General features: G+C 32.3%; 1 long non-coding RNA gene across 2 annotated transcripts; it reads right to left on the reverse strand.

Moving 5' to 3' along the window:
* Positions 1-4,593: 4,593 nt before the first annotated feature.
* On the reverse strand, positions 4,594-19,439 carry LOC143250233 (uncharacterized). Of its 2 annotated transcripts, XR_013028096.1 has the most exons (4): positions 19,355-19,439; positions 19,147-19,178; positions 16,855-16,933; positions 4,594-6,768 (listed from the first exon to the last, which is right to left on the reverse strand). It is a non-coding gene; the product is annotated as an uncharacterized LOC143250233 (long non-coding RNA). The 2 variants fall into 2 exon arrangements; XR_013028095.1 differs by lacking the exon at positions 16,855-16,933 and having other exon boundaries at positions 19,355-19,437.
* Between the last annotated feature and the right edge of the window lie 51 nt (positions 19,440-19,490).

Below are 19,490 nucleotides of genomic sequence, written 5' to 3' on the forward strand. Positions count from 1 at the left end.
TTTTCAACGATTGTTTAACCTTATATCGATTTAATGTAGGTAGGTAATTTAATGTAGGTAGGTAATTTAATGACATGTCTTTCTCTACAGTCTGAAATACATTGTTTTCTAACAGCTATAAACGTTTCAAACTGTAGGATATTTGGACTGTTAACTTGTTTTAATAAACCACAGACGTCTTTAGACTGAGGTAAATATTTCAGCAAAATATTATTCTGTTTAATATAGAAAGTACTATTTTTTTTCCTTTGTAATATTTTTCACAGTGTTAAAAATAAGGTATATAAATCTTAAAATTCAAAGATGATGGTAAAATATTTAACTTTTTACATTCAATCAGAAAATATATATTGAACTTAGTTTTAGAATATTTAGAATGTAGTTTTTCTGAAATTCCCAAAATTAAAGCGATGTAGATTTATCAACATATCTTATGATAATGTTATAGACAGAATCACTCAAAATAAATCAAAAACTGAAAGGTTTACTAACAATATTTAAAAACAATTAAAATGTCATGTACTACAAACTTATATAGCAATTATATAGATAACTAATTCTACAGTATTCTAGTAATGAACAATTATTGTGATTGAGTTTGGAAAGGAACATACTAGTTGTAATTAAAGTTATAACTTTTCAGTAGAAATATAAGGTGCCAAATGATATTTCTTCGGTTTACTATAGCTATAAGAAACAATTAAAATTAATATTTTGAACTAAATGATACCACTATATTTATTATTATTTGTTTCTGTAATTATAAATTACACAAAAAGAATGGTTGTACAACTAGATTATAGATAAATAACTACCGTAGTTACAGACTAGAAAATAATAAAAAAGAAAACAAATAACAAGCACACAAAACTAGATACATACCAAGACTGTAATACAGTGAGAATTAAAACATCCTAAACCACACGAATAACAAATATAGAATGCTGGAAACTAAAAAGGAAAACCTTCCTCTCTTGTATCCATACACATAATGGTCACAAATAGTAACACAAACTTATGAGCTTCTGATAAGAAAATGTCATCGTCTAACTAAGACATGTAGGTGGTTATAAATAGAAGGAATAAGGTAAGTTATAACAGGCTGCAATTTTGGAGCTTCACCGATCTCATAAACTGAGGTTGAAAATGAACCAATAAGCATAGATTATACGATGCTGTTTGTCTAATGCTAATACTTGTTTGAACGAATAAAAAAAGTAACATTAATCTATTTTCTATATGAATAGCTACTGAAATTATTGATCACAGAATAAATATACCACATCAAAAAAGCCTTCAGAGAAAATGTATATCTAGTTAAAAGTAAATAAAGAATAAACAACTGTTAAACATAGTGCCAGCATAGTTGACATGAATCCTCATATATTTGCTATGTCTTTGAATTTACTTACAAGATTGACACCCACTTGCGAATCAGCAAAACAAACTATGTTTTTAACATCTCTCTATTTCCTTGGTGAATCTCACACGAAAGAAACAGGGAGAATTTATACCTAAACACTTAGAAATGGCACAAAGATGGTTATTCTTCTTAACATTTAAAGAGTTTTGTTAAAGTCTAATAATGCGAGAATCGCACCAACTAGGAAATCAAAAATGATCGATTATAGTGAAAAACAGAAAATAAGAAGTTCAAGACAACCACCCTAGTCTAGGATGTTAAACTAACATAAAAACTGTCAACAATGTCTGCATAAGAGAAAAGCACTCGTTGAAAATCTTCATTTCTATCATTGCATAACTATCGTTGTTCACATATAGCATTGTTGTGAAGGTAAAGTATTGATGAAATGTATATGTAAAGTATATGGATATATTATAAAGAACGACAACTTGAAATGTCGTTATATTCAACTTAAAAGATGAAATGAATTAGAACTCTAAACTGTTATATTTCTTTTTTAATAAAAACATATACTGTCGTCAAAGAGATGCTTCTGAAATCCCATGTTATTTATAATTAGTAGTATCGATTTGCCGTTTTTGCTCACGTGTTATCACGAATGTATTAAAGAACTACAAAATATCTGTTTCTCTTCAAAACTTATCTGAAAATAGGCTTAAGGCCAATATGTTAAATAAAACAAATAAACCTGAATAAGACAGTGGAATTGGTTTGGTTTGTTTCGAAAAGCGCGCAAAGCTACTCGAGGGCTATATGCGCTAGCCGTCCCTAATTTAGCAGTGCAAGAGTAGAGGGAAGGCAGCTAGTGATCACCACCCACCGCCAACTTCTGGGCAACTATTTTACCAACGAATAGTGGGATTAACCGTCACATTACAACGCCCCCACCGCTGAAAGGGCGAGCATGTTTGCTGTGACAGTAGAAGACTGGCAAGAAAATTAATTAGACGTACGTGTTAGTTATCTAACACCCGCACTTCTCTTTACTGCTGAACATAGATTATGTATAGATAGGCAGAGACGTAGATAAATAGATAATACAGATAGTTTCAAGCAAATGGTAAGAGGAAAGGGTTTTGAAAATTCGGGTAACATTTCTTGTTAATGGTTGTTTTGTAGACTAGCCATGATTCTATGCTTTTGTGACTTAAACAGTTTTTGGATATATAGTCTCATTATTCTATTTTGTACATGAAAATAAAAGGAGCCTAAACTAACATTAGGGAGGTTACCTAGCTGGCCATTTGCCGCCTGAAGTGGCAAAACTATTTATACCTAGGTAATATTAATTTTAACTGACTCTGCTGCTAGAAATTTAGTTATATCTTGTTTTATTTGTAGGACAAGAGAGTTGAGCGGTAGATTTCAAAGAAAGTGAATAGCTTGAGATCAGCTAACATTTTTCAGTAATTTTTTTTGTTTCACTTTCAACTATATTTAGTTTTAATTAAATCTTGTGATTCATTTGTGTCTAAAACCAATTTACTTACTTCTGTAATTAAGTTATTTATAACTTTACCTATCTGTTATGTGTTTAAGCAAATAAAGTGTGTAGATGTGTGTGAAACATTCAGTTTCTTATTTACCCTTTTAGGGCTACCTTAGTTATCTGATATCTTTTTATGAATGGATCCTTCTATTCTTCTATTTTACGGATAAACTTCCTTGAGTGCTCTTTTCTCTCGTTTTAGAAAAATATAAAATCCATACCTTTTGAAATAAAGAAATGTAAGCTTAATATTTTTTGGTTTCGTTTATGTAATTGTAGCTAAGCGACAGCTACACAACGCTGTCTGTGCTCATCGCTGATGTCGAAACCCGGTTTCTAGAGTTATAAGTGTTTGGACTTATGTTTATGTCACAGAGGAGAATCTATGCTTCTAAAAAAGGGATAATTGTTTTGAATAGATGAATATTTTTAACGGTTGAGGAGTACAGATTAGTTTACACAGTTGCAGTGAGGATTTTACTTGGGTATTATAGAATTTTCAAGTGTTAGGAACTATAAAAAACATATACTATTAATGGAACGTCGTTCAAGTTCTATTTGTAATCCGACACAATATTCGATGAGAAGTAATATCATCGGACCATATGATTTCAAATATAGATTTACAATTATATCAAGTTTTTATGAATGTAGGGCAAATTTTCGTTTGCTTCCATGAGTGTAAAGCATATAAAACTTCATGAATTCGAATTATTCATTTCCAAATCGTAAAACTAAAACAATAATCAACTTACAACACAGCGTAATAGCAACTAAGTAGTATAATTTCGTCCAGCATTCTAGGATTCAACAAATATATTCATTTACGCTGTGTTTCATCTCTGTATATTCAAGTATTTAAAAACAAAAAGAGGTCATAACCAACTTTTTTCACTGTTGTTGGTCCCTCGCTAGTACAGCGGTAAGTCTACGGATTTACAACGCTAAAATCAGGCGTTCAATTTCCCTAGGTAGACTCAGCAGATAGCCCGATGTGGCTTCGCTATAAGAAAACACACACACCTTTGTGGTACTACTTTATTCTAGTAAGTGAAAATATTACAGAACGGTGGACAGTTTCAAGAATTTATACCGAATTATCTTCCAAAGAGTTACAATCATTTTTATCTCTAAAAAGGAAGTGTTTCAGATTATCTTTATCTGAATACGTTTTGCTTAAAGGCTGTATTGTACAAGAAGAAGCATTTCGCAGACAACCCTAAAGTAGTTTTGCGCTAAATTCAGCAAACAACAAAAACTTTATAGTTTTTATTTATAATGACCCCTCGTGATAGAAACGCATATTTGTATCATAATTTAAAAGTCGTATTTATTTTGAAATGACTTGCCATTATTCGTATTAAAATTTTTCCTAGTGAGAAAGAAATGTACCATATTTTTTATGAAATTTAAGATAAAAACTCCCGCTTCTTAAATCGAATTTCATGTAATTTTGCCAAACTACAATATTCACTTTTAAACAGAAGTTCTATTTGTAGATGTTTTATTTAGCTTAGGATATTATTTATGAAACCTAAAGTCTAGACTGACAACAGGAACTTCTATTGAAGTTGAAAACTAATATATAAACATTTGAAAAATAACTTTCCATGGTTTAAAACACAGAAGCTACAAATTTTATTAATTTAATAAAATACAATAATCGAGAAATAAAAAGTATCCAGTCTATTTTAATAATTTTAACATAGATTATTTACATTTTAACTAAAAAATGTTGAGTATCTTTCAATAATTAAGTTCCAGTTTCGTAAGATACCGTATGCATTTTTTTAAATAATGAATTATTTTTTTTAAATGAAGAATACTGTTATTTCTCTTGAGACCAAACATTCTCAACATTATTTTTGGCAAAATACATGCTAATGATCATTTAGAAATCCCCATGGTTTAGACATAACTAGTTCTAATTTGAAGATGCTGGTCAGATCACGAGTGGGCCTGGCATGGCCTAGCGCGTTATGGCGTGCGCTTCGTAATCTGAGGGTCGCGGGTTCGCGCCCGAGTCGCGCCAAAACATGCTTGCCCTCCCAGCCGTGGGGGCGTTATAATGTGACGGTCAATCCCACTATTCGTTGGTAAAAGAGTAGCCCAAGAGTTGGCGGTGGGTGGTGATGACTAGCTGCCTTCCCTCTAGTCTTACACTGCTAAATTAGGGATGGCTAGCATAGATAGCCCTCGAGTTGCTTTGTGCGAAATTCCAAAACAAACAAACAAACAAACAGATCACGAGAAGCAAACATTAATCAGGACTTGTTGCTTACTCGGCTACTCATAACCGAAAGAAAAAGAACGGTATTTACTCTCAGGGAACGTCTTTATTGTGGAGATTCTTCAGTTTGGGGTATTTAAAACTAAAGCATAGAATTTTAAGAAGCAAACCTAGTCCGTATAAAGAGAACAAACCTTAGTAGAATACTTGTACTTTAAAGTGTAAATACTTGGTTTGTTTTGAATTTCGCGCAATGCTACACGAGGGGTATCTGTGTTAGCCGTCCGTAATTTAGTAGTGTAAGACTAATCATCACCACCCACCGCCAACTCTTAGATTACTCTTCCATCATCGAATAGTGGGATTCACTGTCACATTATAGCGTCCCCATTGTTGAAAGGGGGAGCATGTTTGATATGATGAGGATTTGAACCCACGACCTTCAGATTACTACTCGAGTGACTCAACTACCTGGCCATGTCGGGCCATAAATACTTTTCATTTAAAGGTAGCTATTGAATGGGAGTGACAGACCTGATTAAATTATATATGTATAATCACCACTCCATTTGTATTAGTAAGTTATTTTTCATAAAAACAAAACAAAACTGTCTTTCATCCGCTCGCTCATTCGCACGTTTCACTATCCAGCTACTTATCCACACATATGCTTCTCTCAATGCATTTCAGCCGTTCTTCAATGTCGCATAAATTTATAATTGTTTTATTTCAATCGGTCAGAATGAACCTGAAAAAAATGTGTTTTAAAAATCGTGCATGAAACTGTTTCGAAAATTATATGAATAAAATGAATTCTATTGTAGAGAGAGAAACAGTATGTAGTGATTCGTTTGTTTGCCCCCTAGTGGCTCATCGGTATGTCTGTGGACTTACAATGCTAAAAACCGGGTTTCGATACCCGTGGTGGGCAGAGCACAAATAGACTATTGTGCTCAATTCAAAACAATGACCACAACAATTTGTTTGTTTGTTTTTGAATTTCGCGCAAAGCTACTCGAGGGCTATCTGCGCTAGCCGTCCCTAGTTTAGTGGTGCAAATCTAGAGGGAAGGCAGCTAGTCATTACCACTCACTCTTGGGCTACTCTTTTACAAACAAATGGTGGAATTAACCGTCACATTATAACGCCCCCACTGCTGAAATGGCGAGCAAGTTTGGTGCGACGGGGATTCGAACCAGCGAACTTCGGATTAGGAGTCGAACGCCTTAATCCACCTGACCATTCCGAGCCATAAGTAGTTACGAGTTATTAAAAATACATCAAAAGCACTGGTAACATTTTCGGGACTTTTGAAATTTCCTTATTTCAAATTGGTACTTAATCATTGATTAACTGTTTCTTAAAATTATTCTAACAGTAGACGCACTTTATTTATCGAATATTCGTGCACACTTATTTTCCTTTAGCGGTACTTGAAATACTGCTGTCTGTCATTCCCTTCTCAGTTCTGTTTGTTTTTTACCATTTCGACACCGTATATGACACCTACTCCGCCCGTTTCGTTATTCAAGTAGCGAACAGCTTCACGTCGAGATACTTGTCTTGCTTCAGGCACAAATTGTTTTACTATCCAGGTACATGAAGACAAGGATGTCATGCGCTCTATATATAAATAAAAGTAGAAAACAAGTGACGTCTATTTAAAAAAAATTCAAAGCAATTTCCTATTTTCTATTGAGTTCTCATTTTTCCTTTTGAAACAGCGAAATATGCACTAATTAAGTAAGGCTAAAAGAAATAGATCTCATTTACAAGTAACGTAACTATTTTGGTACTGGCCATCTGTTTGTTGATTTAGATTAATTCTCGAAACAGTGACGATTATTTATTATCAAGTTCAAAATATGACTATAGGAGATCATCTTCGTTTGTAACTCTTCGAGTTCAGTTTTCGGGCAAAAAATAACACATTTACCAATCACAGGAGATACACAACACTTGTCTGTTATAATTTTGTACGTGATGCGGCTTTACACAAAATAACAGTCAGTCTGGGAAGCAACACAAAAGGAATCGCTTGATTTGAAAGACGTAATTGGCATGTGCAATACGGTCTAGGTAAAGATATTTAATTTGATAGAGAACTATTGGCAGAGAAACTTATGTATTTATTTGTATAAGCCGTTTTTTTTTCTTCCTATGCATTTAGAAGTTTATTTCTTCTGGCTACATAGAAAATCAACGTGTGTCAATGTTTCTTAAATGGAATATTACTTAAAGAACTTAGAAAATTAGTTACAAGTTTCATTCCAGCACTGTTTGTACTTTCTATGTATTGAGAACACATGTTCTCATCTCGATGAAAGAAATTAATAAAATTGATCAAGTATTAAAGGTTTAATAAATGCACAAAAAGTATATAAGAAAGCAGTTTTCATTTACACTCAATAATATGTGCCTTGCAGAAATGATCTGAGCTCGAATTAATTTTGCTCCACGCTTTAATATGACTATCATACGCTAGTGTATACCACTGCAACATTCATGGTTTTTCTTTTTCAGTACCTACTGGCTAAAAATCTGAAGAAAGTTTTAATGTTCTATTTGTGAAACATTGGAGGGGGTGGCGTCACTGATATACCGAAAGATATAAAAGTAGCAATCACCAAACAGCCGACCATTCGTGTAATAAACCTACGAGGGTTAACGTGTACTATTTCTTATGAAGTGTTACGACTACAAATGCGCGATCTTGTTTTGGAGCCAGAAGAACTATGAAAGTAATACAATACAAGGAGTATGTGACACTGTCGTATTGCCTCCAACTGCAGGGGACGCAGTCAGCCAAGTAAGTGACATTGAGGATGTTTTTGATGACTTGGAAGAATAATATGAACTGGCGGAAAAGCTTGAAATGGAAGACGAAATTAGAAGTGATGAAGAATGTGAAGCACAATAGTTTCACAAAAAACGAAGGAAACGATTATCAAAGTGGAAGAATGAATGCGATTTTCATAAAACACTTCCTACAGCCTACACTTTTTAGCAGAAAATTTGCTGAAACTCAATGGGACTTCATCACATGTGACTTGGAAAAAGAAGTAATAATAGTCACTATCACACGAAGCTGTACCAAGGAAAGGAGCAGAAAGACTCAAAACAACCATTCAACATGTGTGCCATTACCCCACTGGTTGATGTTATTGCTGCATATTTAAACATCTAAAGGCACAATTTTTTTACCAGTTACGATCTGTTGACCAAATTGTCTCATTGTAATGTACATTATAGCGCTCCCAATGCTGAAATGGCGAGTATATTTGTTGTGACGGCCTAAGTCTGACATTATAGCTGTGTTTTAGCTATGATAACAGTAAACTTATATGTAAACACAATCAAAACTTGACAATGTAGTCAATAGCCGGCAGGATAAGGGTTAAGCTACAGTATTTAAAAACAAATACCAAACTGGTCAGTATAGATCGAAATTCAATGAAAACAGTCTGATTGGTTGGAAAGTAACAATCTCTGTTCAACATTATTGTTTGAATTCCGATAAATATCTCTGAGTGTTTGTTATTTTTAATTATGATAAGATTATCGATAACAGAAACCAATTCTACGTTAAATATGTTTCTATTTTTAGATAATAAAACAGGCTGACTTCTTTCTATACGAACTGTTCATACCGCTGGGGGATGAGGTTTTACTATAGCCTACGTCTTGATGTATGAAGTTTCCTTGTGTTGTAACGCCAGATCAACTAGCAGAATTATTGATAAATGGATTGCTTTAACCGTTGTGCCACAGGGTCAACCATTTAGGATTTGGAAATAGCGTTTCTGAAGAAGTAAAACTAAGGCTTGATTGGGATTGTAATTCAAGATTTCTGTGGCAGATAATAAGCTTCTGATATACTGCCATCTTTATACAGAAATAAAAATTGTTACGTGTAAGATATAGATATTTCATACAGTTCAGTAAGAGCAGGTTTATTAAAAAAAATCCTTAATATCTCAGTTTTAGCTGTTTTGTACATTTTATTTATTCCTTTAAAACAGGGTCCATCACTTTTATACATGGTTTATTAGGATAATAACTTTCAAGAATTATGTACTTTTGTCTTTCCAAAGTGTTAAAAACAGTTGAAGGTTTTATGGTTGATTCCTTGTAGCGTAATTTTATCTTTAAAAAAATCCTCCTATTTTAAGGAGAGCACTTCATACACTTTCTTATTAGTTATCTTCTTGTAAAAGTTCGAAATTCTCCCTATGTTAATCTGAAGATGACCTAGGAAGGTCGAAACGTTGTTCTTTGATTTATTGTCTTTTTTTTCTTTGAATTTCGCGCAAAGCTACTCGACGGCTATTTGCGCTAGCCGTACCTAATCTAGCAGTGTAAGACTAGAGGGAAGACAGCTAGTTATCATCACCCACCGCCAACTCTTGGACTACTCTTTTACAAACGAATAGTGGGATGAACCGTCACGTTATAACGCCCCCACGGCTGAAAAGGCGAGCATATTTGGTGCGAGGGATATTCGAACCCGCGACCCTCGGATTGCGAGTCGAACGCCTTAACCCACCTGGCCATGCTGGGCCAAATTTTTGATTTATTAGAAAAAGTGTTAATACCCATACCAGCCATTCTGAGATACACATTGTTGTAAAAGGTATTATTCGTGTGGAGAAAACACTTCTCTACTTAGTTGAAAAGTTTACCAAACGTTTTTCAACTAGCTTGCAATTTTCTTCGAATTTATAAATTTAATTTTTTACTTAAGAAAATGTTAAAGAAAGAAAAAAGAAAGTTTTTTATTGAATTTATCTGTGAAACTTTTACGTTATTTAAGCATAAAACGTACAGTGTATGACAAAAGCATGCTGCGTTGCATTGAAAAATATCTCTTACGACAGAACTGGTGTAAGTACAGAAAACTTTCAGAAATGTGGAGTGAATAACTCGTACAGTTATCTGCTGACGTGCGGCTTAGTGTCACAACAAAAAAACTTAGTGTACATTTTAGTGTCATCATATAACATTTTCCACTTACATAGCGTTTTAAAACTAGAATACATTATGGAAAGAAACAATTACAGTGGAACCATAATTATAAAAGACCACACTTTAGTTTTGTAGTTGTGAAGATATGGTAGATATTGATTTAATAATTGTCTTCATCTTAAAGTAGATTTGTTTCATTCAGCTAGAAACTATCATTCTATTATTAACTATTATTCTATAGGTTATGTTAAATATTATTTTGAAGATACATATTTATTACAGACAACTAAAACTCGGGTTTCGATTCCCCGTGGTGGGCAGAGCACCTATAGCCCATTGTGTAGCTTTGTGCTTAATTCTAAACACACAAACACTTTACCTCGACTCAATGCTTTATGGAGACAGAGGACGATTATTTGTACTTTCCAACCATAGACGAAAAACATTCGAAAATACAAATGTTTGTGATCAGTTAATTTTCTAGGAACTGGAGAGCATGTTTTTAGTTTTTTCTTCACGTGTTATGAGTATATGTGTCATTCTTGTAGCAACAAAATTTATAGACTTTTTATGTGACAGAAAAGCCGCCCCTAATTTAGGAATCAGAGACTAGATGTGTGCAACTAATAATCATCATTCACCGCCACCTCTTGGGTTACTCTTTTACTATAAGGAGTAGTGGGATTAACCGTCATGTTATAACGCCCTCACGGCTAAAAGGGCGAGTCTGCTTGGTTGTTGGAGAGTCGAATTCACGACCCTCAGATTGAGAGAAAAGTGTCCTAAAGATTTGGCCATGTTGGGTAGAAGAGCGAACACCTCTTGTTATGAATATTTATACCCTTTAAAAATACCGACTATGATGACCCTTCACTGGTAATGCTTTTCTGTATTTTATATCATTGCATTATTTGAATGTATTTTTTTTCCAAATAAAGCATTTTATTTGTAAGTGTGCGCTGAAGTTGTTTGTGTTTTCTTGTGTGAAAATTATATGTATATAATTATATATACACATCTCAGTATTCTTGATTGGAGATTTCGGTATAAACCAGGATTAACCAGGCATTTCAGGATAGAAAAAAAAAAAAACCACACTAGCCACTCTGTGCGTTAAGTCACAGATTTGGAAGATTCGTGACTTTTGTGTTGTTAATTAAGACTTTCCAAGACATGCATTTGTGTCAATACAAGCGAAATATTAAGTGAATTTAAGAGTTTTTCATCTTCCACTACCAAATTAATTTGTCAGTCGGCATCTCTTCTCTTGCAGCATATCTCTTAGTTCGAGGTCACATGATCGGACTTCTTTTTTTCTTGTTAAGATCTTACTTCAACAGAAACAAACTTTAACAAATGTTTATAATAAGTTATTTGCCTAAACCTCTATCAAAGTAAAAACATCAAAGATGATAACATGGAGGTTATGAAACAATGGGCTTATATAGGACAATGTGAACAAGTTACGGAACACCGGGGTAAAATAGGAAAAAATGTGGACAAATAACAGAAGACTGGGATTAAATAGGAAAATGTAGAAATGTGGTGGAACTCTTGTCTTATAGAATATAATATGAACACGTCATGGAACAACAGGTTTATTAGGACAATATGGACAAGTTATGAAACACCGGGCAAATGTAAGACAAAACGATTGAAGGTTGTAAATGACTACTTTAAATAGCGTTTTTGTAAAAGATTAGAAAAACAGTAAGTTTTGTTATGATTTTGTATTTCTTTAGAAGATAAAAACTCAAACACAAAGACATCAGAGCGAATTAAGTGTTTGTGTCACAGCAAAGAAGTAACATGAAGATGCTTAAAAGGCATATCCTTCATTTGATTTCTGGCCTACTTGTAAACTACCATTGTACTGGCGATCAAAACCTATTTGAGTGTTAATACTATCGAGCACTGATATTTCTAAATACACGAAAGAAAATAGACATACAGTATAATAAGATTAAACAATGCCTCAAAATATTTATAAAGCAAATGACATAAAATTGAATGAGCGCATTTTAATAACATGATTATAAATCACAGTGGAATATTAAACTTCTAATTTCCATGTAACTACCGAGTAATTTTTAATTGAATAAGTTAATTAAAAGCAGTATTATATTACAGAGTGCAATTAATTCTAAAAATACGCAAGTCAATGAAAAGCAGTATTATATTACAGAGTGCAATTAATCCTAAAAATACGCAAGTCAACGAAAAGCAGTATTATATTACAGAGTGCAATTAATCCTAAAAATACGCAAGTCAAAGAAAAGCAGTATTATATTACAGAGTGCAATTAATCCTAAAAATACCCAAGTCAACGAAAAGTAGTATTATATTACAGAGTGCAATTAATCCTAAAAAATACCCAAGTCAATAAAAAGTAGTATTATATTACAAAGTGCAATTAATTTTAAAAATACGCAGGTTAATGAAAAGTAGTATTATATTACAGAGTGCAATTAATCCTAAAATACATTAATTCTGATTAACCATGAAATGATGAAATACAATTTACGTGATAGTCATATGTAATTCTAAATGCATCACTGCTACAATAAGTATTAAGAAAATGATGTTTTGTACTTGTTCTCGTATTTTATGTTTTCATTTCATGTTGTTTTAACAAGCTAATTTAGACATGGTATAGAATACAGTTTATAGCCCTCATATCTTATTTGTTATCATTTACAAAATTCATGTAATATTGTACCCACTCATTAACAACATAGAAAACAAGAGAATGTGAGTAAATTATTTATAAACACATATAAGTTCCTTTTTAAAGCTTTTTTTTACCTTGAAAACATCACATTTAATCTTGCAATGCTAACTCTAAAGTCACATCATCTGATTGAAATTGCACTTTTTACATTGTTTCGCTAAAAAATGTGTCCTCAGAACACAAATGGTTGAACATTAAAAAGTTAACATGTCACGTCTAATCACAATAAAGTACTAATAATTCCATGCCACTTCCTATTACAATAATATAATCATAATAATTCCACGCTATTTTGTAATGTAATAATCAAAGGGCGTGTCTTATTGTCTGTCTGTGTATGTGTCTTCCATAGCTCCAAGAGGAAATAATCTAGGAATTTGAAATTTTGTACTCGTACTAAGTGCACCCTGAGGTTGCACCTAGGTATTATTACTTATCTTACCCATGTGCATGCACATCTTTTTAATATGTTAAGCTAACGAAAAGTCACATAGAAAGAAATGGTTTCTTATATTACAAATTGAAATCACAGACAAACAGACAGACATACTCTTTTATTATAAACGTTAGCAAGTCAAAAATGACGACACAAGTATTGTCACTGTTTAGTATTTCATGTAGTATATTAGTTAAATTAACAACTTCTAATATAGAGAAAACCCAGTGCATTACAATAATGATTTTTATTTCATGTTGCTTAGCAACAAAGTTTTTACCTAATACTGTTTTAGTCAATCTTCTGAAAGTATAAAATGAAATGTATAAACAATAAAATTTGAAAAATATTTGTTGATTACTTAATTTAAGTCCTCCGTTGATTAAATAGCCATGTTTTTAAATAAAAACAGGTGATATAACGAAAAAAACCTATAATTCAGAAGCAATTTAAGCTTAAAATTGGATCGATATTTTAACTTGCAGGATAAATCTTATTTACTTGGCTCTAGGCTAAATTATTTCACACTGTTTTTACTTTAGGCTTATTTATTAATTTTTTTAAATCATACCAACATTCACAACACTTACAAGGTTTCATACCTCTCTTGCACCCCGTCACTAAGATCGTAATGGACAAATGGTAATGTATGTCAAAAGTAAAAGAGAATGGGTGTGATACAGTGGCATAAACCAAAATAAGTTCCGAGATGAAGACTATGTTTACCTTCGGGATCATAAAACAGGTTCAGGATACAATTCTTGACATAGTCATCTAGAGTCTATTAAACTAATAACCAAGGAAAGCCGGGTTCTTTCACACACTCAATTTCTCACTACTTTTCCAGTAATGTATAATTGTTCTAAAATATGGAAATTACTTTAGTACTCTTGAAACAATCCTTCGAGTCTTTTAAAAATATAGCTATTACTAATCACAATAATATTACAAGAAATAAGCATATCAGTTCAAAACTGAAGAAAAAAGTCCGTAATGGAGATAATAATTTAAACAGAAATAAATAATAACAGAAAGCCGAAGAAAGTAAAAAAAAAAACAGAGAGATCTATATCAAGTTATTTTATCAGGAAAAGACAGTTAAACATGGCCAGGTGGGCTAAGGCGTTGGACTCGTAACCCGAGGGTCGCGGGTTAGAATCCCCGTCGCACCAAACATGTTCGCCCTTTCAGCCGTGGGGGCGTTATAATGTGACGGTCAATCTTTCTATTCGTTGGTAAAAGAGTAGCCCAAAAGTCGATGGTGGGTGGTAATAATTAGCTGCCTCCCATCTAGTCTTACACTACTAAATTAGGGACGATTAGCGCAGATAGCTCTCTAGTAGACCGAAATTTAAAAAAAAACAACAAGCTTCGATAACAATTACGTGCATTTTTGTTTGTTTAAAGAATTACCAAACATCAAGAAAATTATGACATTTTATATGTAAATGAAAATTTTCTCAAAACCAAAACCTAAAGTACGTTAGCAAAAAACTTCTAAAACGTTTTGAAAATTTTGGAGAGCTAATTTTGGCGGACATGAGAAATGTTAAAATTATGTTTGTTAATTCAACCATAAATGTTATATATTTAGTCTGATGTATGGGTCGTACCTTGCAGGTAGTTGAAATTCATACCACATACTTATAACGGTTATTAAACAAGGCTTCTCCATAGTATAACTTAAAGGGAAAACTAACGTTAATTTATTCACATGGGAATCATCAAAACTTAAGAGTTCTTGTGTCATAGAAAATAATCTTTATTCAGCTACACGTCCTTCGCTGGTACAGTGGTACGTCTGAGGATTTATGATGTTAAAATCAGCGGTTTCACTCCCCTCGGTGGACTCAGCCCGATGTGTCTTTATTATAAGAAAACACACACATTAAGCTGCACAAGAAAGTTAAGTTTTCACAATCTCATTAGAAATATAAGTGGGAAATAAATGATACCATGAATATGATTTCTTTTTTTATTAATTTGTGTTCAAAATGTTGAGAGAAAATTGGGTTTAAAAATATTTATATAATTTTATCAAACATATTTAGTTAATAGTGGCATTAAAAGAGAAAATACACATAATAATTAGTAGATTTATAAAATACATAATTTTGTGGAACAATGAAATACTCAGGTATCATTATTACATATGTACATCGCTTCTACGTAGGCCTACCATGCCCAGGCGGTGAAGGCGCTCGATTCGAGAGTTCGAATCCCCGTCACACCAAAGGTGTTCGCCTTTTAAGCCGTGGAGGCGTTATAATGTTACGATCAATCCCACTATTCGTTGGAAAAAGAGAAGCCCAAGAGTTGGCGATGGGTGGTGATGATTATCTGCCTTCCCTCTAGTGTTAAACTGTTAAAGCAGACAGTTCTCGTGTAGCTTTGCGTGAAATAAGAAACAAAACAAAACGATACAAATAAACTTTTCTTTCTAGAAGGGCATGCAATTTTCATGCATTCTTAAAAGTTGAAACAGTATTTTTTGATATGCAAAATATAAAGAAATTTCATCAGTTTCTTCGCTATTTGCTAAAGAATATAACTATACTTAACATATTTGACTTAATAAAACCAAAATGATTTCAGAATCTATAGATTCCCAGGTATCAACGTACTATTCTTCCTAAGATGCTCAATGATAAAATGGCATTTGTTAAGGCTATTTTAATGCCCATAGCAGTTCTCTTTAACATAGCCACAGCTATGTATATTATAATTGAATTTATATATATATATGTAGTTCCTGATTTTATTTACGTTTATAGAAGTGTCTCTTCATAAATTTCGGTTTTCGTTTAACGAAGTTAAGAATTATCACAACTAAGTTTTATTGTTAGGCTAACTCATTCACTTCAGTAACAATAGTAATGATTTCTGTGTTAGAAAAATAGATCAATAAACATTAACAATAATGTTTAAGGTCAGAGGTTCTGTAATAATACTCTTATAAGAAAGGGTAATAAACTAAATTATAGGATCTAAATTATATTAAAAGTTCTTCATTAGTTCTGTTACGCAGTTATACCGTTTTAAAAGTTATTATTGCCCAGACCACAATATTAGTTAATAAATTTAAAATTAATGCATACCACTGAATGTTATTTGCTATGTATTGTGTTTCACAGTAATAGTCTTTAAGACCTGTAATTTCTTTAGATATGATAATCTTCATGATGACCGGAAATGTTTTGTTTTCTAAGCTCCTGAACTAAATTCGCACTGCACTTTCCAAATCTCCAAAAACGTGTGAAGGTCTTTAAAGTTTACCAGTTTCTGTTCATTCTCTCCTTTACCATTTCATAAAGTAAGTACATTAGAAAAAAAAGTTTAACTCGTATCTTAAAAAGGGATAGAAATTACAAGGGTATCGGTTGGGACATTTGTATTAAATAGAGTCAGCAAAAGTAGAAATTGTTAAGTTAGGCTATATACGACAGTGGTGCTGTTTTTCATTAATGATGGCTCACTTTGTTTTACGTATTTATCGTGTTATATTAGATCCTGAATAGTAAAAAATATCTCGGATAATGTGACGATGAGATAGATATTCATAAAAAGACGAACTCACAGTAGGCAGTGCTTTAGTATGAAAAGGGTAAACGTTGAATTAACACTGGATTCACAGTAGAATGGGCCATGCTGGCTTCCTGTCACAATATATTGAAGTGAAAATAAGATAAAGAAAAACAAAACTAAAAAAACATTCACATTAGTGACGTCATTAATTATATTGTATGATATTAAAAATTACTATGGAAATCTTTTTAATCTTTGGAAAAAATTGGTAGCCTGGTTTAATGATTAATAATTTATTGTTTTGTTACGGTATTCTCTATTGAAAAATATTATAAGGCATATGATAACTCTATCTTTGAGCAGAAATTAGCGACACAAAGTAATCGAAACTTCTTGAATTAAGACAAATATCAAAACTATCAAAAACATATCTGAACACTAAATACGTAAAGAGAGGGGTGACAGTACAGAGAAATATCAAACTATTAAAACATATCTGAACACTAAATACGTAAAGAGAGGGGTGACAGTACAGAGAAATATCAAGCTATTAAAAACATATCTGAACACTAAATGCGTAAATAGAGGGGCGATAGTGCAGATAAATATGAAAACTATCATAAACATATTTGAAGAATAGATACTCCGAGAAATCAAGACCTTCTCAACCGTCAACCAAAACATTAATTTATCCATTTTTGTCTATCCATGATATATGATATTATGAAGTATATATACACTTATATGTATATGTATATGTACACTTAAAATATATTGTAATTAATTGATTTTAGCTATAACATGGATCAGAGCTTAATGATAAATTATGAAAGCAAATAATAGATTTTCTCTTTGTTTTCAAGTTATTCAAAGAAACTGGATAATGCATTTAGACGTAAGAAAAACCACTGATCAGTTTATGTGTAACAAAACAAAAATAAAGAAGTGTATTCCTTCCTATAATTTTAAAATACGGAAGTCTGCCTGAATTATGAAATTATTTGTTACTTTTTTATTCTCATAAATCGTATTAGAACTCAGTCATATACTACACCAGATATGGTAAGGTTATTTATGAAACGAGATGTCAGAGTTTTGCGAAGCAAAAAAAAAATCCACAGAATTCATAGTATACTATCGACCGGAAGTTTTGATTACGTGTAATAATTTAAATTAGGAGTTATTGGCTAATTCATCCTTTAAGGGAACCAATCATTAGTAGCAGCTGAAAGACATAGGGCCTTACGCATATTGAAAAAAAAAGCTTTAGATTTCTCTTTATGTGACATACTTTTTTTACAACACTTTATTAAAGCACATTTTATACATTGAAAGTATGCGACTGTATATAGATATATATATATGAAAGAGCCTGCTATTACATTTTAAATTTCAACATTCTATCAGATGCCAATTTCGAATGTTTGGAAAATATATAACGTTTTAAAACCGTGTATAACAAAGTAAAAAGCTATCAGCTGGGTAACGAGAAATCGTAATAAAAAATGAGTTTATTAAGAGAAGAATCATACAAAGCAGTCGCAGTAGCGCCCTACGATTTGTGAGCATCTAGAAATGAATAAATTATTCTTATGTGTGAATGACAGCAATAGCACCAACTATATCGATTGCTCATTTACCATAAGCTTTTGTTATAATGAGCACTACAATGCAAATAAAAGGTTTTGTGATTAGATACATGCAGCTATTGTTTTGTTAGAACATTCCGCTTTATATGGTTAGCTTAAATATTAAATCTTTATAGTGTATTGAATTGTGTTTATATGACATTTCACACAGTTGGTGCGTGATTATGAAAGAAACATGAAGTTCAATCTTAATCTTGTGATACCTTGAGAACGACAAAACCAGAGTAATAATTAAACTACCCCAAAAGTTTTTAGGTTACTTTTATAAGGTAACAGTAATGGTGTCTGTGGATAAATAAACGGTATTACTCTTAGTATGGAAGTTTGAGTGTCAACTTTTGAGATACATAACGTCCCTTGTAAAATTTGCTTTCGCGCATTACATTTCTATAAAACAGTAAAGCTAAGCTTGGAAGTAATTTAATACTCACACATCTACATAAAAGAGTAGAACTGTACTGATGAAAACGCCATAATAAAAAGTGAAACAAAGTAAAAGAACGCTGGATTCTTACTTAGCTTTGGCCTCCAGTTTCAAAACTTCAAGTATAAAAGAAGATGGTAAAAATTGAAAACAGATAATTCAATAGCCACATAAGTTATGCTTAAGTGTTTTTAATTGGCTAGTTTTTAAATTATTTCACGAAGGTTTTTAACTGCTGTATGATTTTACACTAAAAATTTAGAAAATTTACCTTTTCTCGTGTCTTTCTTCTTTTCTTGGTAGCTGTATTAAAATTAATGGTGTATTTTACTTAAGAAAAATGTTATACTGTATATATATATATATAACTGTAATATTTTTATATAAAAACTTATTTAATGAGAATTCCAACAGATAAGAACGTATATTACTCAATCGGACTTTTCTCACACTACATTATTTACTACAGTTTCTCAAACCTGAACCTAGCCGAGCTCATTTGATATCTTCCAATTTCCAAGCAATGGCTCAAAGAATTGCCGTGAAAAGGTTACGAAGTTTTCGAAAAAATATAGTGCTTAAGGAATAAGAAGTGAGTGGAGGTGCTTACAATAT

This window comes from Tachypleus tridentatus, chromosome 5, assembly GCF_004210375.1.
Source record: "Tachypleus tridentatus isolate NWPU-2018 chromosome 5, ASM421037v1, whole genome shotgun sequence".
In the NCBI taxonomy this organism is placed as follows: Eukaryota; Metazoa; Arthropoda; class Merostomata; order Xiphosura; family Limulidae; genus Tachypleus; species Tachypleus tridentatus.